This window comes from Schistocerca piceifrons, chromosome 2, assembly GCF_021461385.2.
Source record: "Schistocerca piceifrons isolate TAMUIC-IGC-003096 chromosome 2, iqSchPice1.1, whole genome shotgun sequence".
Taxonomy (NCBI): Eukaryota; Metazoa; Arthropoda; class Insecta; order Orthoptera; family Acrididae; genus Schistocerca; species Schistocerca piceifrons.
The window spans coordinates 667983874-668011665 of NC_060139.1; the positions used below are offsets into that span (position 1 = coordinate 667983874).

General features: G+C 41.9%; 1 pseudogene; it reads right to left on the bottom strand.

The window, feature by feature from the left end:
• Window positions 1-24287: 24287 nt before the first annotated feature.
• LOC124778504 lies at window positions 24288-24405 on the bottom strand (annotated as a pseudogene).
• Between the last annotated feature and the right edge of the window lie 3387 nt (window positions 24406-27792).

Sequence of the window (27792 nt, forward strand, 5' to 3'; positions counted from 1 at the left end):
GAATGCCTGCCGTCCACTTAATGACGCATTTTAGTTTCACAATGCTACCCTGAGACACGGTCTAAAATCTGGAGCCGCATCTTGAGACCTGCCGACGATGGACTCCGAAGCCTTGTTTTCTCCCTGAAAGGGAATTTTATGAGTACAACCCACGTTTTGACTATCTATGAAGAAATGGAGAACTTGCGGAAGAAAGACACTTACTGAAGTCAGATTTGAAAAATGACACGTCGGCTTGACATGTAACTTGTGGGCATTACGGAAAACATAGCTTTCTTCTAATGAGAGAATTGTTTCAGAGAAAGACTTTCTTAGTGACTACACCTTCCAATTTAGTGTGGGAAAAGATGGTGTCACACAACAGTTACGAAAGTTATTGTTAAAAATTTTATTGCCAAGTAATTGAACCTCATTGGCCAATCCGATCCATGGAAATATCTACAGGGAAGTTTTTAGCATTGGGATCTTCCCATAGTGGGACACTTTTACTGTGAGAAGCTAGCCTTCAAGACAGACAGTTTGCTACAACTTAGAGGACACTTAGTTACTTGGCTTTGAGATCAGTGGTCATCTCCTAGTGATTGCCAGTAGACGGCAACAGCGGGAAGACATTCACCGCCTTACTTCCACGCAGCTCCCTGTAGGTGCCAATTGTAGACTCTCACGTGGAGAGTGATTTCCTGGTACACATAAGCACTTAAGAACTCAAGTTACAGGACACCTGCCAGTTTCTGTTGGTCTCAAAGCAACCACAGCCAACTTCGGTTAAAATAAAATTTGCATGTATTAAAAGAATATCAAGTTTACAGTTGGTGCATTGTTTCCTAAATGCCACATTTATGTGTTATTATAATTTTTGTAACAACGTAATACCACAATTTAAGGCTGGTGGCAGGCTATATCTCCCATATTACTTAAACGAAATTAATGGTTGAGATATCATTTTCAAGATTTCCTTCACCGCTAATGCGAAAGATACACATATGGTTCAATGTTATTGTTTTCGTCAAAACACTTTATTTAAGAAAACAATGTAGAAGGAGCCATCAATTGAGAATCTGTTTACTAACGTGCACGGTAGCTCCTACAGATGTTTAGATTCTCTACGCAGTTGTAGTCCGTTACTCGATTTCAATCAAACACGCCGATGTAAAGAATTTAGAAGGCGCCATCTATCGAATATATAATTTTACTATAAGGCATAACAACGGTTGGAGCTGTTCGCTTTCAAAGACACTCTACGCGTTGCGACATCACGAATAATAATTAATCTGCCTTCTGCAGGCAAAACAACTCCCGTGAGTATTACCCATCGAGAGACAGGCCAATAGAAGAGCCAATGTCGAAAATACAATTAACGATCACACTTATTGTCTCATGGTATAACTCATGACTCGAAAGGTGACATCAAATGGTGATCAAGTTTTCACTCATCGGTTACTTATGTTGGAAGACGGTGATATATAAAATCAGATTACTCCAATGAAGCGATCAATACTCCTATTATAATTATGATAGTTTTGTTACCATCGTCTTCAATGTCAGAGAAGTCAATGAACAAAATGTTTTGCAGTTCTATGCAACAGCAATCCTATGTCTACAAAATGACTGTTGTAGGACAGTTAATGAATATGTCGTTTCCAAACTGTTACTTGGAGAGGGAAAGGTTTACCTCAGTTCTGTTCCTGTTCAACCACAGAAATAACCAACATTCAATTGTAACCTGCAGAATTCTGGAACTCTTTAAATCCGTCCAGTTTACCACATAATCAATTGCTTTGAAAGAAAAATGCTATTATTATATTAATTAGAAATGTTAACGCTAGTCATCGATTAGTTAATGGTGAAAGATTAGTGATAATTTCCTTAGCAGAGTACATAATGACTCCCAAATCAACTGACTGCGATGAAATTGTGCTCATACCCCGCATTAACCGCACATCTTCTGATGCAAAAATGGATTTCCAAAAGATGATAGTAATTCCTGATAAAAGTAGCCTTCGTTATGACTATTAATAAAGAACAAGGTCAAACTCTTGGCTTATCTGAACTTGTCTTATTGGCATGGCTTTTTCATGACGAAGCACATTCAGTGATATGACACACATGTACAACCAAAGAATTCACAATAATTACATTATAGCCGCTGTTGTCAAAGAATTTTTGTAAAATACAGAAAAGTAAAAAACTAATTATTATTTTCTTATTTATCTATTACTAGGAGGGCTATTGCGAAAGTAAGGAACGATGGTTCGCGAAATGGAAACCACAGTGAAAATCAATACCGTTTTATTTGCAACGGTTAGCTACACCTTCCAGCTACTTCTCTACACAGTTGCCACACAGACTTAGACATCTGTGATAGCGTTGTACCAACTTTTCAATTCCCTAGTTATACGTAGAAGACAGCCGCCAGTGCTTTTCGACAATTTTCTACGCTGGACCGTAGCTCGTTGTCTGTGTCAAAATTTTGTCTTCATAGCCAGCGGTTCGCTTGAGCAGAGATGAACCTCAGAGGTAGCCAATTACGGGCTGCATTGTGGGTGATCAAACACTTCCCATTGCCCCTGCAGAGTGCGGCCGAGAATTGTGATGTAGAACGAATCTCCTGGCAGTTATTTTATGTGTATTGCATAGCTTCAGGCGAAATCTTCGACCAGGTCCTCATACTTGGCGGGAAACGCTGAATTCTAGCCATCTTTACGTTCTCATTGTGAGCTCAAAACTGAAAAGAGCGACATAGTGCTATCGACGAGTGTACTAGACACAGTGCCCAACGCATCTGTGTAAAGCGTCATCAGATTTTCACTGTATTTTCCATTTCACGACCAATCGTTTCTTACTTTCCGAATAACCGACGTATATTACCTACTTGACCAGAATAGATTGCAGATTATTTACTCGGATCAACTAATAGTTTCTTATACCGTAGACTTGCACATAGTAGAAGGAACAATCTCCAAAACATCTGGTGTTCCTGGAAAGTCAAAAATTGACAACCACAAAACAGCCTGTTGAATGGCTCCCGGTAAACTACTTCCTCTGGATGGAAGTGACGGATTGCTCGCATTGCAGTTAAACTGCTGATAGCAAGCCAGACTGCTGGCATCTAAGTGCCCCATTGTTGCTGAAGTCGCCCTGAGGTTGATGACGACCACGTGTGACAGTCAGCAGCACGGGTGCTCCTGTTGGAGGGAGAGAGGAAGGCCGCCGGCTAAGCTTGCTGCTGATTGTCCTGTGCTGACGGCGCGCTGACTCTCGCCCGCCGCTGCCGGAAGGGCTTCCCCGCCCGCTGATCGATCACCGCACACGCGCTATTGGACGCATCGCCTGCGGCACTGGGGCGACACGTTATGCTCAGCACTCCCTTCCCTCTTACTTTCTCCGCTCCATGAAAACTACCAGAAGAGATGGAAATTCCTGGATGGTGATGCAGTTTGGGAGGCCTAACGATCACAAAATCCTATTCACCATCGAAGTGCATTGTTAGGAAGAGTTGTAAATTTTCATGCCTTTTATAAAAAATAACGAGTGTAGAATGGATGAGTCTGGCGACATAACATATGATTTTCCGAAAAATATCATCTACACAATTCCCAACACTGCAAGAGCTGACGAGTGCAACAATCATCGCACAATCAGCTTAACAGCTCAGGCATCCAAACTGCTCACACATGTAATATACAGAAGAATTGAAATGAAAATTGAGGACGTGTTAGTTAACGGCCAGCTTGGCTTTAGGAAAGGTAAAAACGCCAGGGATGCAATGCTGATGTTCCCACATCTACATCTACATTTATATTCCGCAAGCCACCCAACGGTGTGTGGCGGAGGGCACTTTACGTGCCACTGTCATTACCTCCCTTTCCCGTTCCAGTCGCATATGGTTCGCGGGAAGAATGACTGCCGGAAAGCCTCCATGCGCGCTCGAATCTCTCTAATTTTACATTCGTGATCTCCTAGGGAGGTATAAGTAGGGGGAAGCAATATATTCGCTACATCATCCAGAAACGCACCCTCTCGAAACCTGGACAATAAGCTACACCGCGATGCAGACCGCCTCTCTTGCAGAGTCTGCCACTTGAGTTTGCTAAACATCTCCGTAACGCTATCACGCTTACTGAATAACCCTGTGACAAAACACGCCGCTCTTCTTTGGATCTTCTCTATCTCCTCTGCAACCCGACCTGGTACGGATCCCACACTGATGAGCAATACTCAAGTATAGGTCGAACGAGTATCTTGTAAGCCACCTCCTTTGTTGATGGACTACATTTTCTAAGGAGTCTCCCAATGAATCTCAACCTGGCACCCGCCTTACCAACAACTAATTTTATATGATCATTCCACTTCAAATTATTCCGTACGCATTCTCCCAGATATTTTACGAAGTAACTGCTACCAGTGTTTGTTCCGCTATCATATAATCATACAATAAAGCATCCTTCTTTCTATGTATTCGCAATACATTCCATTCGTCTATGTTAAGGGTCAGTTGCCACTCCCTGCACCAAGTGCCAATCCGCTGCAGATCTTCCTGCATTTCGCTGCTGTTGTGGTTGATAATGGAAGAAAAATCAATACACCTTCACAGGATTTGTCGACCTGGAAAAAGCGTTGGACAATGTGAAATAGTGTCAGAAATTCTAAGAAAGATAGGGGTAAGCTATAGGGAGAGACGGGTAATATACAATATGTACAAGAGCCAAGAGGGATTAATAAGAGTGGGTCACAAGGAACGAAGTGCTCAGACTAAGAAAGGTATAGGACAGGGATGTAATTTTTGGCCTCTACTGTTCAATCTGTACATCGAAGAAGCACTGAATAAATAAAGGCTCATGGGTGGTATTAAAATTCAGGATTAAGAATATCGATGATACGATTCACTGATGACATTACTATCCTGAGTGAAAGTGAAGGACAGCTACATGATGTGCTGAATGAAGTGAACAATCTGATATGGATTGAGACTAAATCTAGGGAAGACGAAAGTAATGAGAAGTAGCAGAAATGGGAACAGCGAGAAACTCAACATCCGGATTGATGGTCACGAAGTAGATGAAGTTAAGGAATACTGCTACCTAGGCAGTAAAATAACCAATGACTCACGAGGACGTCAAAAGCAGATTAGCAATGGCAAAAAGGGCATTCCTGGACAAGAAAAGTCTATTAGTGTCAAACATAGGCCTTAATTTGAGGAAGAAATTTCTGAGGATATGAGTACAGCATTGTATGCTAGTGTAATACGGACTGTGGGAAACCCGGAACAGAAGACAATCGAAGCATTTGAGATGTGGTGTTACAGACGAATGTTGAAAATTAGGTGGAATGAAAAGGTAAAGAATGAGGAGTTCTGTGCAGAATGGGAGAGGAAAGGAATATGTGGAAAACACTGATAAGGAGAAGGATCAGGATGGTAGGATATCTGTTAAGACATGATGGAATGACTTCCATGGTACTAGAGAGAGCTGTAGAGGCCAAAAACGGTAGAGGAAGATAGGAATACATCCAGCAAATAATTGAGCATGTGAGCTGCAAGTGCTGCTCTGAGATGAAGAGTTTGGCACAGGAGAGGGATTCGTGGCGAGCAGCATCAAACCAGTTGGAAGACTCATGACACACACACACACACACACACACACACACATACACAAAATACAAGTCTTTCTTACCTCTTCCTACAGAGAAACCAACTATTGATATAGTTACTTACGAATCTTTATAATCGATTAGCGGAAGTATGAAGTAGTTTGGAGTTCATCATTTGCAAGGGTCTAAGGAAGACTAGTAGTAACTTCTCTCGTATCACGTCTCCACTCTCAGGAAGACTTATCCTTGTCTCTGTGCCCTCCAGAAACTTCTGAATCTATTTCCACAGGATGTGAAACATAGTCTTCGTTCTGCTTAACCTTCACCACTGGGGTGTAATCCTACATGGCACCATTAGTGACTATCCGAGTCAATTATAACTAACCGTGACGCGTCTGGGTGCTACACTTGCAGCATTCATCCATTTGTCCATATCACTATACACTCAGTCAGGATGTCTGCGATCAAAGAAGTTATGTGACTGCCATACGATATGTCAACTTCATCGGCTTCTTAATGCGAATGCATTTCAATATCCGAGATCAGAGGTAAAGTACTTGTCATCATAATCAAAACACAGGTTTTCACTTATATAGTATCCCAATTGTGCCGGCCTACACAACGAGAGCATTCGCAAACTCCATTTCTCTTGCACCTGTCCACCTCTGAAACACACTACCCTGTACTCTGCGCACAATTCATTGCTGTCTCACATTTAAGAAGATTCTGAAGCGCTTCCTTTTCTTGTAATTTGCTTTGGGTCATCAGTCTTCTAGCTGGTTTGGCACGCAGCGCCACGACTACCTGTCCCGTGCCAACCTCTTCATCTCAGCGTAGCATTTAAACTCAACGTCTTAGATTGTTTCTTTGGATATATTCTGATCTGTATCTTCACTTCAGTTGTTACCCTCTAGTACCATGTAAATTAATACGTATCCTATTATCCTGTCCCTTCTTCCTGTCAGTGTTTTCCGTATTTTCCTTTCTGCACAGAACCACATTTTTTACCTTGTCAGTTATCTAATTTTCTACACCCTTCTACTGCAACACATTTCAAACGCTTCGATTCTATTCCCAGTTTTCCCACAATCCATGACTGACTTCCATAGAATGCAGGGCTCCAAACGTACATCCTCACATATTTCTTCCTAAAATTAAGACCAATGTTTAGTACTAGCAGGCATCTTTTGGCCAGGTATATCCTCCTTCCTTCGTTCGTCATCTATTTAGGAAGAATACCTTCGTAGTGCCCAATTTTGATGCTAAATTTTACACTAATCTAATTCCTGTTATTCGTCATTACATTTGTCTTTCTCCTAATCCATATTCCTTCCTCAGTACACTGTATATTGCATTTAGTGTTTCATATAATTCTTTCTCGCTCTACTGATGATATCGATGTCATCAAGGACTGTCACTGCTGTTCATTCGGCCTGAATTTTAATCACTTTCCTGAAGTTATCTTTCCTTTTCCGTTATTACTTCTTTCACACACAGAATCAACAGTCACGGAGAGAGACTGAATCTCCGTCCTCCACTATTCATTATTCGAAGGCTTTGTTCTTCGTTTTGATTCGTATTGTTCGTTCTTGCGAATTCCTTGGCTCGAATTGTGTCACAGACTATACATTATGTCACAGACTATAAATTATGTCATAGACTGCACGTTTCATTGGCAATATTGTTTTCTTTATCTTTGCAATGTTTTCACGATAACCCTTTTTACAAGGTAATTAAGCATAGTTTTTCGAAATTTCACAGAAGAGTGAATAGGTGGACCTCTAAATCGTGTGTTTTTTGTCACGTTTTTTGCAGTATCTAACGAATAAACAAAAATAAAATAAATAGCTTATTACTTCTTGAGGACATGTCCGACGAGTAATTCAGCCTAATTTTAGTGCACCCGGTATCCATTCCGTCAGCCTGAAATAATTCAAGGTGGCGGAATTGGTTGCGGGCACGCTAATGAAGATATCTTTCTAAGAGTTAGCTGAATTTTTCCTCGGACATGTCCGCGAAGAGTATTAGGTTATTTTTTAATTTAATTTATTTATTAGTTATTGCCAAAGACACACAACAACGCTACAGCTTTGTTTCAAATATCATTCATTGAAAATTTTTTTTTCGAGATTCAAAAAACTGTGCTATTACTCGTACACAATATACTATATATTAAGAAAATTGTTTGTTTTTTTGATTTCAGATAAGATTTTCAGACTGCTCGACTTCAGTGATGGACACACTTCAATCTGGACATAGCAACTTTAACTTCTCGAAAGTGGGATGTAATGATGAATGAATGTCTTAAAACATATCAGAAAGTGTTGTCCAAGAATCAACAAATACTGTGAAAAAATATTTCCGTTGATTGTTCTATTAGCTTTAAAAATCCGTAAAAATTGTTTATTATACGGCCTGACTGAGGATAATGGACCATGAAGTATCACACCCTACCAGTCTGCCGCGTAACACAACCTGTTTACTTTAGTGTTACGTTATTATTTTTCTGTTCGGTATTTTGCTATCCACTAGTCATTCACTTGAGAAAATACACTTTTACTGCTGAGTCATTTTAAGTTGTCAACGACGAAGAACGAAAAATAAATGAAAATTCAATTCTCTCTCTCCCTCTCTGTTCTGTGGCTGTAGCATCGAGGAGGGAAGAAACTGAGAAGTGTGCTCGCATTATCGGAGATTTATTTTACTAAACGGCGAACGATGTGATATTTGCATGGTCTACCTTACTTCAACTGTCGTTCATTGCTGTTTTAAGTTCAAACAAATTACCAGCAACCAGCTTAGCAGAGCAAAACGAGTTGAAAGCAGTGATGGAGGGGAGAGCTATATTAATCTATGTAACATAGTCAAAGGTATTTTCTATGGCAATGGGATCGAGGGATTTACCGGTCCTCTCTAGGTGCGATAGGATGGATGAGTGTTCATCAAACTACGTACGTATACGCGTTGAACGCCGTTTTGGAGTGTTTGAAAAGAGGTAAAAACTGGCTCGAGTCGGACAGCACTACACGCCTACAGTCATCTACTCTCCAGTTTACGTCTCGTTCAGCCCGTTGAAGAGGTGGAACTTTATGTGCCGCTGTTAACGACAGCGGTATTTTGTGAATTACATGACTTTATCACGCATTGTGTGCAGTTATCTTCGCAATGTTTGCTCAAAAAGTGGTTGAAAAGGACTTACATTCAGACAGCTCTTTCTCTCGCGTTGGAAACCGAGTTTTAAAGAAAAGACCGTGACACTTGTCTGCGGTCTTTGTTAGCTAAGATCATCGTACGACCACCGTATTTCAAGGCTGCAAGTGGTACTCCATTTCCTAAAGACACATTCTACAGTCCACGTTGTTGTACCAACGAATCGGGCAGTTTCATTCCCAGTGCGTCATGGGCACGTCCGAACACAAACTTTTTGCAAAAACAGACACAATGTCTGATAGGATAGCCGCAAACAGTTACTTATAATCCGTCTTGATTTCAAAATGTTTATTTATATGAACGGTTTCGGTTCATCTGGTTCCATCTTCAGATCTGATATTTCGGTTACAGGCGTAACCCGTCCAAATACAGCAACTTTCACGTGCTGCGTCACAGTGACAGATGGTTCTAGATGAACCGAAACCGGTCATATGAATAAACATTTTGCAATCAAGACGGATTATAAGTAACATTATAACTAACTTTTTGGCATTCTGCCCGTCCCCACGTAAACCCACGTTACTGCACTGATTCCAGACAAAGGACTGACACACACACACACACAAACACACACACACACACACACACACAAACACTGCTTCACCGCACTAAGTTAAGCCAAGGTCACACAGCTGCCTCTCATCAGTATTACACAAACAACGCCCCAAGATGACCAGTGTGCTCTTTTAAGAGGCTGAATAATAATTTGTCTGGTGAGCTTGTTAAGTGAATCATGCCAGAGCAGTAAAGAAATATTCATTGCATCCGAGGTGTTAACACTTAGATGCACCTATGAGGTATAATATTCTGACCACTATCCAGTGCGAGAGTGAAATCCGCCTGGTTGGTTGCTGGTACGTGACGCTGTAAGGAAACTACATGGTGGTTAAGATTTAATTAACAGTGTTTTGGGTGCTGAAGTGCAGGTTGTTTAAATCACTGGATGAAGAAGCATCGTAGGCATGTATATTCGTTAATCGGTTCGCTCACGGAGCACGCTGAAAAAAAAAAATCTAGTTTTCAAACATAGGGACTATACAGCCAACAGGTTGCAGATAACTGTTTGGTACAACTGACCTAGGTTTCGACACCTACTACGGGTGTCTTCATCAGAATGAAATTTTGATTAACCGTAAAATTACATTGCTTTCTCGCAATGCAATTTCACGGTTAATCCAAATTTCGTTCTGATGAAGACACCCGTAGTAGGTGTCGAAACGAGCGTGAATTGTGCCAAACAGTTACCTGCAACCGGTTGGCTGTATAATTCCTATGTTTTAAAATTCTATACGGTTGCTGAGAAAGAGCCGTGTTTAAAACTGACAGTTCTCGTTTCTGGCACCAGGTGAAATTACGTCTCTGTAAGCAGTAAGAATGCGGTTCGGGTGTAACAAAAGGGGAGGAGTGATCAAGCACATGATAATGAACATTCTGGAACGTTTATTACGATATGGTCGCTAGTTACAACACATGTTCAACATGTTCCATAAAATTTCTGGCGTGCAGCCGCATATATTCAGCTTCTTCTTCTAATATTTCGGCTGAATACCGTCCACCCATCTTCAGAGTGAGCCGAGGTGACTAACGCTCCAGCACTTGTTCTGTCCTTTTAAACTCGAGAACCGAACCACCGCATATGCTGCCAAAGATGCTCTAGGCGCCAGAGACGTTGATAGGCAGCAAAGAGGTGTGACATGTTCATGGAGATTAAATCTATGGCTACGCATTCGATCCACACTGTGATGTTGATGTGTCACGGAGAGCTGCACTGTCGCGACGTCTTTGTGATTTAATTACAGAAGTTGGCGGATTCCATGATTTGTCCAAGCTGAAGCCACTATCTCTATTAATTTAATTCGTCGCCAACCGAATTTCAATTGCTTCTTTCACTACTGAGTCCCAGAAAAATGAAGTCGAGGCTAAAATTTCGACATTATCGTACACCACAGACTGCCCAGTGTCAATACAGTGCTCCGCCAGCGCAGATTAATTAGGCTGTAAGACACGGGTGCACCTGATGTGCTCCGTGAATCTCTTCTGGACTGTACGTGTCGTCTGTCCGATGTATGAACGGCTGCACTCACACGGGGTCTTGTAAACCCCAGGCTTCCGAAGCACCAAATGATCTTTAACGGAACCCAGGAGTGCTGAAGTCTTTGATGGTGGGCGAAAAATTACTTTCACTTTGTGTTTCCTGAGGATCCGTCCTATTTTTGATGAAAGGCTTCCCACGTATGGCAGGAACGCCGTGGATTTAAAACTTTCCGTGTCTTGTTCCGCTTTTCTTGTGTCAACTCTTGATTTCATTTGTGGTGCTTTACGTATCTGCTGTGGAGAGTATCCGTTGGTTTCAAAAACTCTTCTCAGGTGTAAAAGCTCGTCCTCCAGACTGCTCTCGTCAGCAGTGACGTGTGCTCTGTGTACTAGAGTCCTGAGTACACTCATAGTCTATGAAGGATGGTGGCAGCTATTTGCACGTAAATATAAATCCGTATGGGTCGGTTTTCGATTCACTGCATTTCCCAAAGTGTCATCATCTTTGCGCCGTACTAACACATCCAAAAATGGAAGGCATCCATTTTTTTCGATTTCCATCGGGAACGGAATTTGTCTGTGGATACAATTTAGATGATTTAAAAATTCTTTTAGCTTGTCTTCACCATGGGGCCACACTACAAACGTGTCATCAACATACCCCCAAAACACAGTGGGCTTCTAGCTAGCAGATTCCACCGCTTTCTCCTCGAAGTCCTCCACAAAAAAATTGACCACCAAGGGCGGCAAAGGACTACCCATGGCAACACCGTCAGTCCGTTCATAAAATTCGGCATTGAATAAAAAATCTGTCGAGGTCAGAACGTGTTCAGATAAAGCTGAAATCTTTTTATCGAAATCTTTCCTATGAGAGACAATGATTTCGAAAGAGGAACCTTTGTGAACAACGACACTACAACGAAATTGACTAAAATATCAGAATTGTGCAGTTTGAGATATTTCAGTATGTCAAGTTACGTATGTGATGAGCGCATTTTCCCACCAGAGACCTCAATAAGGACGCTGTTTGGCACAATTATAGGTTGGAGAGCCGATGTTACTCACTATCGGACGTGGAGGAACATCATTCTTATGGATCTTTGGAGGTCCACATAAAGTCTCGGAAGAACGGCACCACTTGGTTTTAATCTTCGCACGACTGCTGGTGGAAGGGGGGAGGCATTCAGAAGCGATGCAGTCTTCCTTACCATCTGGTTGGTGGGGTTTTTAATGATCTTCCGGTATGTGCTTTCACTCAATAAGCTGTTCGTTTTTTCATGGTAGTCGTCACGAGACATTAATACAGTGGCATTACCTTCATCAGCAGGAAGAACCACCATCTCGGAATCCTGGCGAAGCTTACGTAGATATGTTACTCCTTTGTGGGCGAGCCTGCATAACTGCTCGACAACTTTCGCGTCTTACTTCTTCTACTGACTCCGCAGAAAGAGGACGAACAGTTTCTTCAAGAACAGTGATGAAAACCGATATTGGTAAAATCTTTGGTTTGGGTGCAAAGTTCAATCCTTTACTTAAAACCATCATCGTAGCGTCGTTCAAATCTTATCCGACATTTTAATAACGGAGCGTCGAATAACAGTTTTTTGCTGCGAAAACGTCTCAAGCCGGCTAACCTTTGCCATATGTGGCTTCCTCACGAACCCAGTCTGACTTGACCCAATATTAGAATAAGAAGCTGAATTTATGCGGCTGCACTCCTGAAATTTAATGGAACAGTCTTTACGCCGCGAAAACATGAAGATGCACATGTTCAATATGGTTTCCCGACTCAGCAACATGCTTTTTGCGTAACACGGCGCAGTGTATTGTGTATTTTGTATTTAAATCGGGGACCTAGAAACGACGTAGAGGCTTCGTCCCGCCGTAGCCCCCAGTGGTTCAGAATCCCACAACAGGCCACAGCAGTCCACCCACCCCATCCCCATCCCACACCGAACCCAGGGTTGGACACAAGCTGACGGAATGGATTATGGACACACTAAAACCCGTTGGACTCAGTTGAGTCAGCTGATCGCTGATGGTTCGAGAGACAACGTCGCGGTTACAGGTTAGTCAGCGTAAACCAGTTAAAGAGGTTGGCCACCTACGCATTGCGTAACGGATGGTGTTAGCCCTCTAAGAATCAGCTAGGCCTGAAGATGGGGCACTGAAGCACCGAAACTGGCTATCCACACAGTAAATGATATCCTAAGGATGGCTGTGTGTGTTTCATTTTCTTACATAAGTGAAGAGCCGAAGTCCCCCAGATCTACAGTCACAAGGATGGAAATATAAAAACACATGTGGCAGTTCTGTCGGAGCTATGGTGGATTGAGGAGAATAATTGTGAACTAGCATTGATATCTTACTCACCAAATTCACTAGAACTGAACGCGATGGAAACCCATCTGTTAATCTATAGAGCGTCGGCTCGATGCACATACGCCACCAGCCTGTCATTTACGTGGATTTTGCGATCTGTCCGGAGACAGTTAGTGACATAGACAACCAGAAACCTAGCAAGTACTCGTCGAATCCATTCCACGCCAAATCGCTGTAGAATTGCTTTCCTAAGTTGGGCCAGCGCGCTATTAAGCAGGCGGTCATAACGTTTTGGCTCTTCAGTATAGGTTCCAAATAAAATAATGCAGAATGAGCTGTTTCGTTTCTCTTGTTTCATCATCATAACCATCTACATTCATAGACTAGGTTCAAGAACCTGTTCCGACTTCAGCTTTTTAGCTCCATCGTTTGGTGCGCCGAATCCCATCCCCTGCCACTTTGGGTATATATTGAAACTCTTTTTTGGGGTATGTTGCATTCCGTTTACATATTCCTTCCACTTCTTTCTACGTGTGTTGATTTTTGTTGTTATTTGAAATATTTTAAGTTCATTTCTAATATCTTCGTTTCTTAATCTATCTTTTAGTTTACCAGAACTGAGAAATTTCATTTCTGGCGTTAACATTTGAGTAATGTCTCCTTGTTTGCTATCCAAGCCTTAGAGCTGTAAAGTAGCAATGAAAGAGCTAGTGTTTTCTACAATTTCAATTGAATTTCTTCAGTTGTCTTTTTGTTTAATGTTCCACACACACATTGCTATTTTTCTGGAGTCATTCTTTATATCACTGTCATGATCAAAAGAAATGTCGCAGCCCAACTAGTTAAAACGACATACCTGCTGCAATATTTTACTTTCTGTCACTATTTTCGATCGCTCCTGTTGTTTTCCTCGGAATAACATTACTTTTAATCTGATGTGATCCATTATAAATTGTTTATGAAAGCCTGCGACTGTGAAAACAATAGGTTTGTTTATAAATAAATTTTCTGCTACCAGTCACGATTTTTCTTTATTTTACTTTCGCACGACGCGTTTCGGGAAATGATTTCCATTTTAAAGTGCGTTTTTGTGTGTATTAAGCCTTTTATATTCTTGTTGTCAATGTGTGAGAGTCTGCTTCATTTTGTTGACTTCTAAATTTCGCCACTAACTTCACCAAAAGAATCGATACTCAACTAAAAAATCGCGTGTTTCTTATATATTGCAGTATAAGTCAACGAAATGAAGCAGACTCTCACATATTGACATCAATAGAAATGGCTTAATACACACAAAAAACGCACTTGAAAATGGGAATCATTTCCCGAAACGCGTCGTGCGAAAAGTGAAATAAAGAAAAATCGTGACTGGTAGCAGAAGATTCGTTTATAAACAAATCTACCATTACTTTTGTTCTTGACCGGCACACCGGTCAAGAACATTAGAGCAGAGAGGGCTGTGAGACGACGCCAGCAAATAGTACGCTAACCCCTCTCTAGGACGACACCGAAACAGCAGTGGCCTCTACACGACGAGGACATAAGCGCCGCACCGCCTGGCCGCACCCAGTTGAAGTCTAACCGTTGGACGATCTCTACAATAGCTACTTAGGAACTGTATTGTTTCACGTGTATTAGGAGTTGTATATACGGAAGGAGACTGATTATTTGTCTGTTGCCATTTTCTAGCGATACATCATTGTAATTTCCCAAAATTAAGTACTGTAATTTATCTTACTGTAATAAAAATTCATTAATACGATTTGCTTGAATTGTTGTCTAGTGATATGCGAAGCAGGATTCCTAGGCAACCCACATTCGACGAATAGGCGGGACACAACAATATAGCTATTTTGTAATAATATTTTTGATGATTTGTTTTCATTTAAAAGCATTTCGTTGTAATTCGTTTATCCATAGGTGTTTTGAAATGATTGTTAACTAGTTGAAACCATCAGCTGCAGACAGGTGTTGTTGAAATACCTCGATGAGAACAGCTGCAAATGTGTGCCCCGACCGGGATTCGAACCCGGTAGCTCCTGCTTACATGGCAGACGCCGGCCGCAGTGGTCTAGCGGTTCTAGGCGCTCAGTCCGGAACCGCGCGACTGCTAGATCGCAGGTTCGAATCCTGCCTCGGGCATGGATGTGTGTGATGTCCTTAGATTAGTTCGTTTTAGGTAGTTCTAAGTTCTAGGGGACTGATGACCACAGATGTTAAGTCCCATAGTGCTCAGAGCCATTTGAACCATTTGTGAACGTGGGAGACGCTCTATCCGTTTGAGCCACCGACGACGCAGAGGAATAGCGCGACTGCAGGGTCTTATCGCTTGCACGCCTCCACATTCTCAACTGTCCACCATCTATAAACGTCGATACGTGGATGGGCAAATATCTATTAGGTACATTCCGTATGTAGATTGTGGACAGTTGGGAATGTGGGTCTCACGGGAGGCGTGCAAGGGATAAGTCCCTGCAGTCGCACTATTCATCTGTGTCGTCGGTGGCTCAGATGGATAGGACGTCTGCCATGTAAGCAGCAGATGCCAGGTTCGGGTACCGGTCGGGACACACATTTTCAGATGTCCCCATCGGGGTATATCAGCAACACCTGTCGGCAGCTGACGCATTCAATTAATTGTCATTTATTGTAGAGAAGCTGCACCGTCATCAATGGTATCTATGCTTTCGAGAACGGTTACTATCTTCATATATATTCTGGAATGATGTTTTTGACTATTTGGTTTTAGTAATTCTTCTTGCGAAGTAGCTATTATATTCTGGTTGATAGCTTATATTTTTTGTATGTCATGGTCATAGTATAGTTTAAACTTTCGTTTCCTCATTCAAGTTTTATATCATATCACTCATAAAGATGTCACATCTGACTTCGCCAACTCATATATTTCCGTATTGAAACAAAATACGAAAAATGCAATTGTCCAGGGATGCACATATGCCTGCGGCTCACACAATGGGCAGGAACGCAAAATCTCCACAAATAAACAAACATCACTTTCAACACAAAGTTTTTTAAATGGCACATGTATGTATTATTTTTACCAAAATGAAAACTAAACGTATAATTAGTTATAGCAGACATGGTTTCACTGCTCTAAATGTTATTCATTCTGGAATACTAGACTTTAAATAATGGAAACGGTGCCACAGATTCTGCCGTAATGGTGTAATACCGTACTGCGGGTTGCCTGCGCTGTCCTGAAGCATGCTCTAGGCAACCCTTGCTCTGCGCACTATGGCAGAAAATGTGGTGCCATTGCCATACTTTAGAGTACGTAGCTCAGAACAGTGAAAACAAATTGTCACTAATTGTACCTGTAGTTTTCATGACCAAAAAAAGGTACCTTTTTGTTCACAATAATGTTTCTTTACGTTTATGGATTGTTCATTCCTGCCCTCTGTGTCTGGCCTATTGCACTTTTGACGTTTTGTTTCGTTTCGGAAATACACTGATGAAAATAAATCGCAACACAAAAAGGGAGTGTGTGCGACATAAACGAAAGTTGGTAGACGCGTTTCTACATCTGAAAGATGACGTCTATTCAGATTTCACACCAGTGGAATAAGAAGATGCAACTCAGATTTGCTTTAAATATACACTGTAAGCTGTGAGTGTTAGTTACCTTTCAGATTGGACGCGGTGAATTGTTGTTAGTCAAGAATACCTTTAAGGAACAAAGACACCATTATCAACATCTGACTGTTTGAAAGAGGTCGTGCAATAAGGCTACGATTTGCTGGATGTTCCTTCTGTGATACTGCAGGGAGACTTGGCAGGCAAGTAGCCATTGTACGTGGTTGATGGCAGCGGTGGTTACGAGAACGTACGGCTGCAAGATGAGGATCCGGGCGGCCACGTGGCACTACCGAGAGGGAAGACCATCCTATTCGGCGTTTGGCTCTGTCTCATCATACTGTATCTGCAGCAGGGAGTAGGCAGTGAACTGTGATAAATCGGTTACTTCAAGTAGAATTTCGAGCGAGACGCCTTGTAGCATGCATTCCACGGACCCCAAAGTACCACAATTTGCGACTCCAGTGGCATCAAGCGAGAGCTAATTGGAGTGCAGGATGGAGGGCTGTAGTATTTTCTGATGGAATCTGGTCTTACCTCGGTACGAGTGATGGCCGTGTGTTGGTTAGTAGGTTCCAGTGATGGACGTGTGTTGTCTAGAAGGACGACCTGCAACCAAACTGTCTGCGTGCTAGACACACTGGACCTACACCTGGAGTCATGGTCTGGGGTGCGATTTTGTATGACAGCCGGAGCACTCTTGTGATTACCCAACGCACCCGAACCGGAAATTTGTACGACAGTGCGGTGATTCGACCTGTTGTGCTGCCATTCATGAACAACATTCCAGTGGGTGTTTTCCAACAGGATAACGCTCGCCCACATACCGCTGTTGTAGCCCAACGTTCTCTACAGAGTGTCGATATATTGCCTTTCCCTGCTTAATCACCAGATCGGTCTCCAGGTGAGTACGTGATGGACATAATGGGACGACAGCTACGTCATCTACAAACAGCATTAACCGTCAGTGTACAGACCGATCAAGTGCAGCAGGCATGTAACTCCATCCCACAAACAGGCATCCGGCCACTCCAAAACACAATGCATGAATGTTTGCATGCTTGAATGGAATATTCTGGCGAATTTCACATTTTCAATGGTTACTTCACGCTTACATTAAATTGCAATGTAAGCACTTAAATATGTTACATAGGCAAACGTATTCCAGAAAAATACTCTAATTATTTGTTAGCGTTTCGATCTTTTCGGTTCAAACGGTGCAAATGGCTCTTAGCACTATGGGAGTTAACATCTGATGTCATCATATAAGGCCGGAAATGCCTATGTCCATCTATTGTACTATAAATTTTTTTCCGTATTTTGTTACCTGAAGATATGACATTCCTGTGTCTTTATATATTGTAATAGTTTTAATATATATATATATATATATATATATATATATATGTCGATGTATAATTGGTTTGTTTTGTAAAAATTTTTATGCTGGGTCTGGCCAAGGGAAAACTATGCTATCGAATGCTTACATCGATAGGTCGTGTGGAGAACCGAAGTGTTTAGGATCTTTGGTAGTGTTAACTCTGCCGCATGGAGCGCGGGCAGAGGGAGTCTGGCTGGAGGAGGGCGGTGGAGCAGGTGTGTTGTGTGACGCTCCCGCGAGTTGCCGCGCTTTCGGGGTTTGGCAGCATGTAATTGCGCTCGACTTGCTATGATAGTTTCTGACACGGTGTCGCGGACAGGAAGCATTAGCTGGCGCACATCAAGAGCCCGTTTCGCCTGGTGACCGTGTCGAGAAGAAGGCGCGCCAACATCCAGCTTCTGCAACAGCGACGGCCGACAATGAGTGAGTGTCACCACCTCCTCGATCGACGACATAAAACCTTCAACCAACCAACAAGGAAGTCCGGAAGCACGTAAAGTTTTAGAACTGTATGGCAGGCCTCAGCTTTTCAAACTGTTGCATCACAAAAATACAGTAACTTAGCATGAACCTTTGTTGCTCATTGTCCCAATTGCATTACCAATCAGGGTCCCTTCCTTTTCTGGAATGAATCCGAGTGTCGTTGAAATTCATACGGCAGCATTAAAGTAATATCATTCCATTTCACTGCTTTAATTTCAAAGTTCAGTTAAAGTATTCATACCTGGCTACAATATTTAGATTACACAGGCACAAATTAAAAGTGCGAGTTTTGTTACCATATTTTAGCTTACCTGTGACTGCAGCTCAGCTTGATACGTACTAAATTTTACTATTGTTAATTGTTCAGAATCATTTAATTCAAGTCCAAAGTTAAATCTCTTATTTCTATATTGCGTAGATTCAAGTAGCTTTTGAAATGATTGTTGAGGTAGCCCAAGAGTAACCTTATTTTATTGAATTTCGTAGTGCTTCAGAAACAAAGTTCACCATTAATTTCAGTCACTAAATTAACTTTCAATTTTCCGGTTTTATTAATTCTTTTGCTAAATTAAGGCTGAGTGTAGCGAAATTTATTACTTCTGACAAACATTCTGTTTTCACACAGCACGTGCCAACCATCAGTTGCCACGCTTTTAGTGCTAATTATATGTGCATTAATCTTTCATTTTCAGTTATTATAGTAGTTGTCCATAGGACTGGCGACCGTAATTTTTCCCAAATCTCAAAAATCTAATTAACGCCAATTAATTGTTAACGTAACGACCGCACATTTACTTTCTCTATTAATTTTACCCTTTTCTCAAAATTAATTTTCACCAATTTCATTTGCATTTTTCCTTTCATGTAGATGTAACTCTTTCCTCCCTCTTTACCGACAAATTAACTTCGGTGACGATTGCTTTTTCCCAAATTTCCATTACGTGCACGCGGTTTAATTTTTCACTGTCATTAAGGTCGATAAGTGGGGGGGGGGGGGGGGGGAGGTTACAATCAGTCCCCTAGAACTTAGAACTACTTAAACCTAACTAACCTAAGGACATCTCACACATCCATGCCAGAGGCAGGGTTCGAACCCGCAACCGTAGCAGCAGCGCGGTCGCGGACTGAAGCGCCTAGAACCACTCGGCCACAGCGGCCGGTGATTATTTTTTCTGTCAGTATATATGAGGTGGCAGTGTTAGGTGGGACACCAAGTGTACACATGTCATTTTTATATTCATTGAACAAACTAGAGTTTTGTCCTTAATTTGTTAAACGCATTAAGATATTCGATGAAAGCTATGGGTGTTTCATAATCGAATTCCGTACTTTTATTAAATATTCTGCTTCATACTTCATTACACTGCGTGCAAAGACTTGTTAGTGTTGAGCACAACGAACTGTGTGGCTTATGCTATGCGCTTCAGCGTCATGCGCTCAGTGTGTCTCCAGGCTGCACTCTGGCTAGCCGAGTTGTAGCCTGACGTCACTCCTGCGGGAGTTGTTTATCCCGGCTGACGCGAGAGAGCGTGTGTATCCAGAACGGACGCCACGCCCCGAATTACTGTCAGCTGCGTGTCCCGCGGCGTCACTTGTCAGCAGCCAGCGCTGACCGCAGCACGCGCTGACCGGCTGTCTCACTCCGGTTCCACATCGACAGCGAAAGGCGTGAATGGTGGCGCGCCGCTCTGCATTCAGGTGGCGGCGCTATCAGTTCTATAGGGCTCGGCGCACGTGCTCCTATACTATAGGAGACGGATGTCCCGGTAAAAGGGCGCTTGCGCGTCGCATGCTATTCTCCGAAATTAAATTTGATTCCTCGAGGGAGGCGCGACCGACTCCACCCCACTCCACTCTTCTTTTCTTTTCCCCCGGGCGTCGATACACGTATCATACAGCCATATTTCCGCCGCCTAGCACAGAGCGCATATATTTCTCCTCCGGTTTCGTACGGGCGCCTGCCGTATTGGCGACGTCTCCACCATTCGCTGGGCTCGATTGGAGCTTTCCTCTGGAACAGGTGCGGAATCTGCAATATATGTAATAGAAAAATGTAGGTGCTTGAGGAGCAATTTGTCAAACTTACTATGTGTTTTGGCATGTCAGTCGGTTCGGAAATGAAGAAAATATAGATGACTATATGCTGTATCTTATTCTGAACGATCCTGTAGCAGATCTCGACATGGTGATGAGCGTCTCTATTAAAATGGGTACCTGCTTCACGGCTTCCTGTCCGTCATCCAGGCGTCAGCTTGCTCCCGTACTTGCAGGCGTAATTAAACTTGGCCTCCCGTTTAATCATTCTGATTACGACCAATCAAAAAGTTTCCGTTTGAAGTCGTTGCTGCAGCGCAAGTGCAACGTAGCGCGATTCCGATACTGGTATATAAGCACCGACATCTAGGTAAGCGATTGCTGTGACTTTTGTGTCTTTCCGGCGTGCATGTGGTAAATGCGGGAACGTGCACTATGGCGAGTTATTACCAAATGTGTAGGATCAACGTGCTATTATTCTTTTCTTGGCTGCCAAACGCGGGTAGATGTTCATCGGAGAGTAAAATATGTGTATGGGGCATCATGACTGTTGAAACCACCGTTGTGGAATGGTGCGCCAAGTTCCATACCGATCGGTACTTGATACAAGACGTCGGTAGATAGTAAAGCAGAAATTACGTCAATTCAAGTGTGAGACACTCGAGCTGCCTCCCTACAGTCCTGATCTCCCCCAATGACATTAACACGCCTTTGATCACTTGAAATGCGATTATCACCCGTTACATCCATTAAAAAAGGCTTTGAAGGCTCGACGATTTCTGTTGGACGAGGATGTGCCAGCAGGCAGTTGCAGACTTCTTCACGCAGCAGGACATCGTGTTTTATCAAATGGGGTATAATAAATGAAAAGCACCAGTTTGCTTTTGTTCTACAATATTACTCCTATTGTTAACCGGTTTTCGGTTTACAAGTCCATCTTCAGACATTTACTGAGTATTATCACCAAAGAAGTTAAATGTTAGCAGACAATATTGGAAGAGAAGTAACACATCTAGATTGAAGTAGAAACATATTTGAATACAGGAAACTGGGAATATGTAGGAAGAGACAGTGTGGGAAGTAATGAACAACAAAGATAATTATATGAAGTTTAGGAGAGGGGAAGTTTTGAGTTGTGTCATTAAGTTGTTTTGTTTGTTGAAGTTGTTTTTGTATTCCACATAGACTGTAGGTTCAATAGTTAAGGCTTTCTTTTAACTGGTATTTGTTTTACTGTCCATGTTTAACACCCCTTGTAGTTGTCTCATCAAATGCTGTTCATTTTTTACTTTGCTCATTTACTTAATGAAAAACTGGTACACAGCCACTGCTTTGATTATAATGTTAATGTTAAAATGCAGTACCACCACACGCTCAAACTGTAGGTTCCCTCAAACACCTCCATTTTCTGCATTTATTAATTTCTGTTTATCTTACTGATATTGCTTAAGTTCCTTATGTATTCTGTATTTACATTGACAACTGTCTCTTCTTTTAATTGGTTGTGTGTCACTCTCCATGTTTCATACCTCCTGATGCAGCCTTGTCTAGTACTAATTTTATTTTATTTTGTTAGTTTTGTTTATTAATAGTAACTGTCATGTAGGCATGCTACTCCTATTTTTTGCTAAAGGTTTTCCTGTCTACTCCATTGTTATTTATGTTCTGTTCAGTTTTTACTTTTTCATTGCAAAGATGTTACTTACTGTACGTTTCTACTTCAGTATAGATGTGTTACTTCTCTTCCAATGTTGTCTGCTAACATTTAACTTCTTTGGTGATAATACTCAGTAAATGTCTGAAGATGGACTTGTAAGCTGAAAACCAGTTAACAATAAAAGTAATGTTGTAGAACAAAAGCAAACTGGTGCTTTTCATTTATTATAATGTTGTTCTACCAAGAACCGACGGAAGATTCTGTTAATACAAATGGGGTATCTTCAAACTGGAGCGTCGGTTGGATGATTGCCTTAATGCTCATGGCGATATTTCCTGGCATATAGATTCTAGACTGTACAGCCTTTGAACGAAAACTTTTTGATCACATAAACTAGGAGCAGCTGGGGAGATTATATAGCTACGAAGACAAGAGTCGCAGAAAGTCTCCAGTAAAGAGATGTAGCGATTAAAGCCCTCATATAGGGACATACGAAGTCAGTCAATGTGACAGCACTAAATTGAGTGAAACTGTTAAGATTGCACAGGATATTGGAGCGTTTGTCACTGTCCCCTCAACAGAAGAAAATGCCACGCGTAAGTAATGTTAAAATACACGAGCAAGAGAGATTCTGAATAATGGTTACAGAACGACAGCGGAACATTCAACGTTCCATGAGCTGCAGAGTAGATGATTTACAGATTCAATTGCTGTAGCACTGTTGTGCTGTGATTGTGATATAATGTAATCGGGTTGTCGCCAATACCAAGCAAGAAGATGGTTAAATAATTTGCTCGTCGAAAGCCAGCAGCCTTTCCTAAATTTCTGTGGCCTCTACTTAGGAACATGACACTACAACATAGGGTCTGAGCTATTGGTCCATGTGACACAGTGACTGACTGTAACTCTCGCAGAAAGGCCTATTGACTTGTCGATGGTTTTCCAAAGGCGCTTTAGGCGCTCTCAAAAGAAAGAGCTGGCAGACCAAAATAGCACTATTTGTTATAGGGTGTCTTTCCAGCAGCTCTGGACGCGATGGGACTTTAAGTTGTCGGGCATTGGTGTCTTCCAACGCCCAACTACAACGAGCAGCTGTAGTCCTAAAACACAAAGCGTCCATGTTCATACAAAGACTTAGCTGGCGAAAATCAACATTTTGACAAGAAGTAAATTTTTATTACACCTAGGTATAGCCTGAGGGAAGAGGAGCGGAGAGAGGTTCAGGTCACTCTCTTATCCTTGGGGTGGGAAACTGCTCATAAAGCCGGAAGAATCGGCAAGATCAACGGCATGAGGATGCAGAAAGCAACGGAAACCACTGCATTAGAGACACATAACGTATTTCCACAAGACATGTGACCTGTAATGGAAAAAGTATCATGATGATCTCTTCATTGACAAAAGATTCCGAAATAGCCACCATTCATATCTCCGGGAGGGCACTGCCAAAGTGGAGGTGACCAAGAGGAAAAAAATGAATAACCAACGAAAGGATAACGTTCTACGAGATGGGCGTGGAATATCACGAGCTTAAACATATTAGGGAAGCTATAAAATCTGAAAAGGGAAATACAAAGACTCAGTGTAGATATAATCTGGGTCAATGAAGTAAAATGGAAAGAAAACAAGGTTTTCTTGTCAGATGAGTATAAGGCAATATCAACAGCAGCAGAAAATGGTATAACGGGAGGAGGATTCGTTAAGAATAGGAATGTAGGCAGAACGTGCGTTACTGTGAACAATTCATTCATAGGATTGTTTTTATGAGAAAACTAAACTCCTTCCGAACAGGCCATGAAGGCCCAACGGTACCGACCGCCCGCCGTGTCATCCTCAGCCCATAGGCGTCACTGGATGCGGATATGGAGGGGCATGTGGTCAGCACACCGCTCTCCCGGCCGTAGTATATCAGTTTCCGAGACCGGAGCCGCTACTTCTCTATAAAGTAGCTCCTCAGTTTACAAGGGCTGAGTGCACCCCGGTTGCCAACAGCGCTCGGAAAACCAGATGGACACCCATCCAAGTGCTAGCCCAGCCCGACAGCGCTTAACTTCGGTGTTCTGACGAAAACCGGTGTTACCACTGCGGCAAGGCCGTTGGCGTTGTTTTTATCAGATCCGACATCAAACCAACAGCGACAACGAGAGTTCAGGTATACACGCCGACGTCGCAGGCAGAAGATGAAGAGACAGAGAAACTATATGAGGATATTGAAAGGGTAATAAAGTAAGTAAAGGGACATGAAAATCTAAGCGTCATCCGGGCCTGTAATCCAGTTATAGTGAAACAAGTAAACGGAAAGGTTACAGGAGAATATGGGCTTGGGACAAGGAATGAATTGGGTTATGTAATAAATTTCAGCTAATAATGACGAATACTCTGTCCAAGAATCACAAGAGAAGGAGGTATACTTGGAAAACGCCGGGTGATACGGAGAGGTTTCTGTTAGATTACATCATGGTCAGACAGGGATTCTGAAATCAGGTACTGAATTCTACGGCCTAGCTAGGAGCAGATATACTCTCTGATCGCAGTGAAGAGTAGGCTGAAGTTTGAGAGATTAGTCAGGAAGAATCAATACGCAAAGAAGTGGGATGCAGAAGTACTAAGGAATGACGAGGTACGCCTGAAGTTCTCTGAGGCTATAGATACAGCAACGAGGAATATCTCAGTAGACAGTACAGTTGAAGGGGAATGGACATTTCTAAAAAGCGCAATCACAGAAATTGGAAAGGTAACTGCGAAGAAACCACGGGTAACAAAAGAAGTACTTCAGTTGATCGATGAAAGAAGGATGTACAAAAATGTTAAGGCAAATTCAAGAACGTAGAATAAACAGGAAGCGCTGGGAAGCACAAGACGAAATACAAGAGCTTTGGAGGACTTTAGCTCAAATAAGGCAGAATGGATAAATAACATTCCATCAGAATTTCTAAAATCATTGAGGGAAGTGGCAACGAAACGACTATTCACATTGGTGTGTAGAATGTATGAGTCTGGCGACATACCAGGTGACTTTCAGAAAAATATTCACACAATTATGAAGACTGCAAGATCTGACAGTTCATCCAAGTTGCTGACAGGGTGTGTTAGCTGACGATCAGTTTTGCTTTAGGAAAGGTAAAGGCAACAGAGAGGCAATTCTGACATTGCAGTTGATAATCGAAGCAAGTCTAAAGAAACATCAAGGCACGTTCATAGGATTTTTCGACCTGGAAAAAGCATTGGACAATGTGAAATGGTATAAGATGTTCGAAATTGTGAGAAGAATAAGTATAAACTATAGGGACAGAGGGCTAATATACAATATGTACAAGAGCCAAGACGGAATAATAAGAGTGCATGACTAAGAACGAAGTGCTTGGGTTAAAAGGGCTTAAGACAAGAATGTGGTCTTTCACCCATACTATTCAATCTGTACATCGAAGAAGCAGTGATGGAAATAAAAGAAAGGTCCAGGAGTGGGATTACACTTCGTGGTGAAACGATTTCAATGATACGGTTCGCTGATGACATTGCTGTCCTGAGTGTAAGTGAAGAAGAATTACGTGATCTGCTGGATGAAATGAACAGTCTAATAAGTACAGAATATGGATTGAGAATGAACTTAAGAAAGAGTGAGGTCATTAAGGGTAGCAGAAATGAGAACAACACATAACATCAGGATCGATGGGCACGAAGTGGATGAAGTTACGGAATACGTCTACCTAGGCAGCAAAATAACTAATGATGGACGGAGGAAGGAGGACATCAAAAGCGGGCTAGAACTGACAAAAAGGGCGTTCCTGGTGAAGAGAAGTCCACTAGCATCAAACAGCCATCTTAATTTGTGGAACAAATTTCTGAGAATGTATGTTTGGAGCACAGCGTTGTATGCTAGTGAAACATGGACTGTGGGAAAACTGGAACAGAAGAGAATCGAAGTATTTGAGATGTGGTGCTAGAGACGAATGTTGAAAATTAGGTGGACTGATAAGGTGAGGAAGGAGGAGGTTCTATGCAGAATCGGACAGGAAAGGAATATGTGGAATACACTGACTAGGAGAAGGTACAGGATGATAGGCCATCTGTTAAGACATCAGGGTATGACTTCCATGGTGCTAGAGGGAGCTTTAGAGGCAAAAAGGAGTAGAGGAAGACAGAGACTAGAATACATTCAAAAAATAATTGAGGATGTACGTTGAAAGTGCTACTCTGAGATGAAGAGGTTTGCACAGAGAGGAATTAATGGCGGGTCGCATCGAACCAGTCAGAAGAATGATGACTCGAAAACGTTATAGCCTCGAAAACATCAGGGAAAAATCCCTGTACCTTTGTATCACCTACATCTACAACTATATCTACATGATTACTGTGCAATTCACAATTAAGTGCCTGACAGAGTGTTCACTGAACAACCTTCGAACTATTTCTCTATCGTTCCACTCGCGAAGCGCGTGTGGGAAAAACGAATACTTAAATCTTCCCGTGCGTGCTTGATTTCTCTTATTTTGTCATGGTAATCATTTCTCCCTATGTGGATGGGCAACGACAGAATATTTTAACAATCAGAAGAAAGAGTTGGAATTGGAATTACACAAGAAGATCCTGCCGCAACTATAAACGCCTCTGTTTCAATGATTGCCACTCCAGTTCATGTATCATGTCGATTCCCGTCGCCCATGAGACCCATATTAATCGGATCCCACACCGTACAGTAGTACTCTAGAAGAAGGTGTACAAACATAGTGCAAGCTGTCCCTTTAGTAGACCTGTCGTATTTTGTAAGTTCTCTGACAATAAATCACAGACTTTGGTTTGCTTCCCTACAACATTATCTATTTGGTCGTTCCAATTTAAGATATTCGTAATTGTAATCCTCATGTGTTCAGTTGAATTAACATCCTTTAGATTTGTGTGTTTTATAGTCTAACCGGTATTTAGCGGATTTCTTTTGGTATTCAGGTGGATGACTTCACATTTTTCATTATTTAGAGTCAACTGCCATTTTTCGCACCGTACAAGTATCTTGTAGAAATCATTTTGCATTTGGTTTTGATCATCTTATGCTTTAACTATATAGTAAATGGGAGTATTATCTGGAAACACTCTGAGAGGGCTGTGAACCGTGGATTTAATTTCAAGGAATATTCTTAAAAATTTGTTTTATTTACTAGCGGTTCATCAAGAACATTAACACATTTATTCACACTATGTGAGCGTGGAAGTAGTTGCCAGGGAGTAACCGATGAAATCATAATCAAATTGTTTTTAACAAATGGAAATTTTATTCCTAAAAGCGTTTCTTTTAAAGAAACAGATTTAAAATTATAAACAAAAGCACCCTCTAAATATCAAGTTACAATTTATTCAGAGGCAGAAAGAAACAAATTTTGAGTGTATGAGCTTTCGGTCTGAGAATCTTGCCTCTCCCTTTTGACACGGCCGTAGTGACGACCGCTCACAACAACCTCTGAAAGACTTCACTGGTGCAAATCTGCAACACACC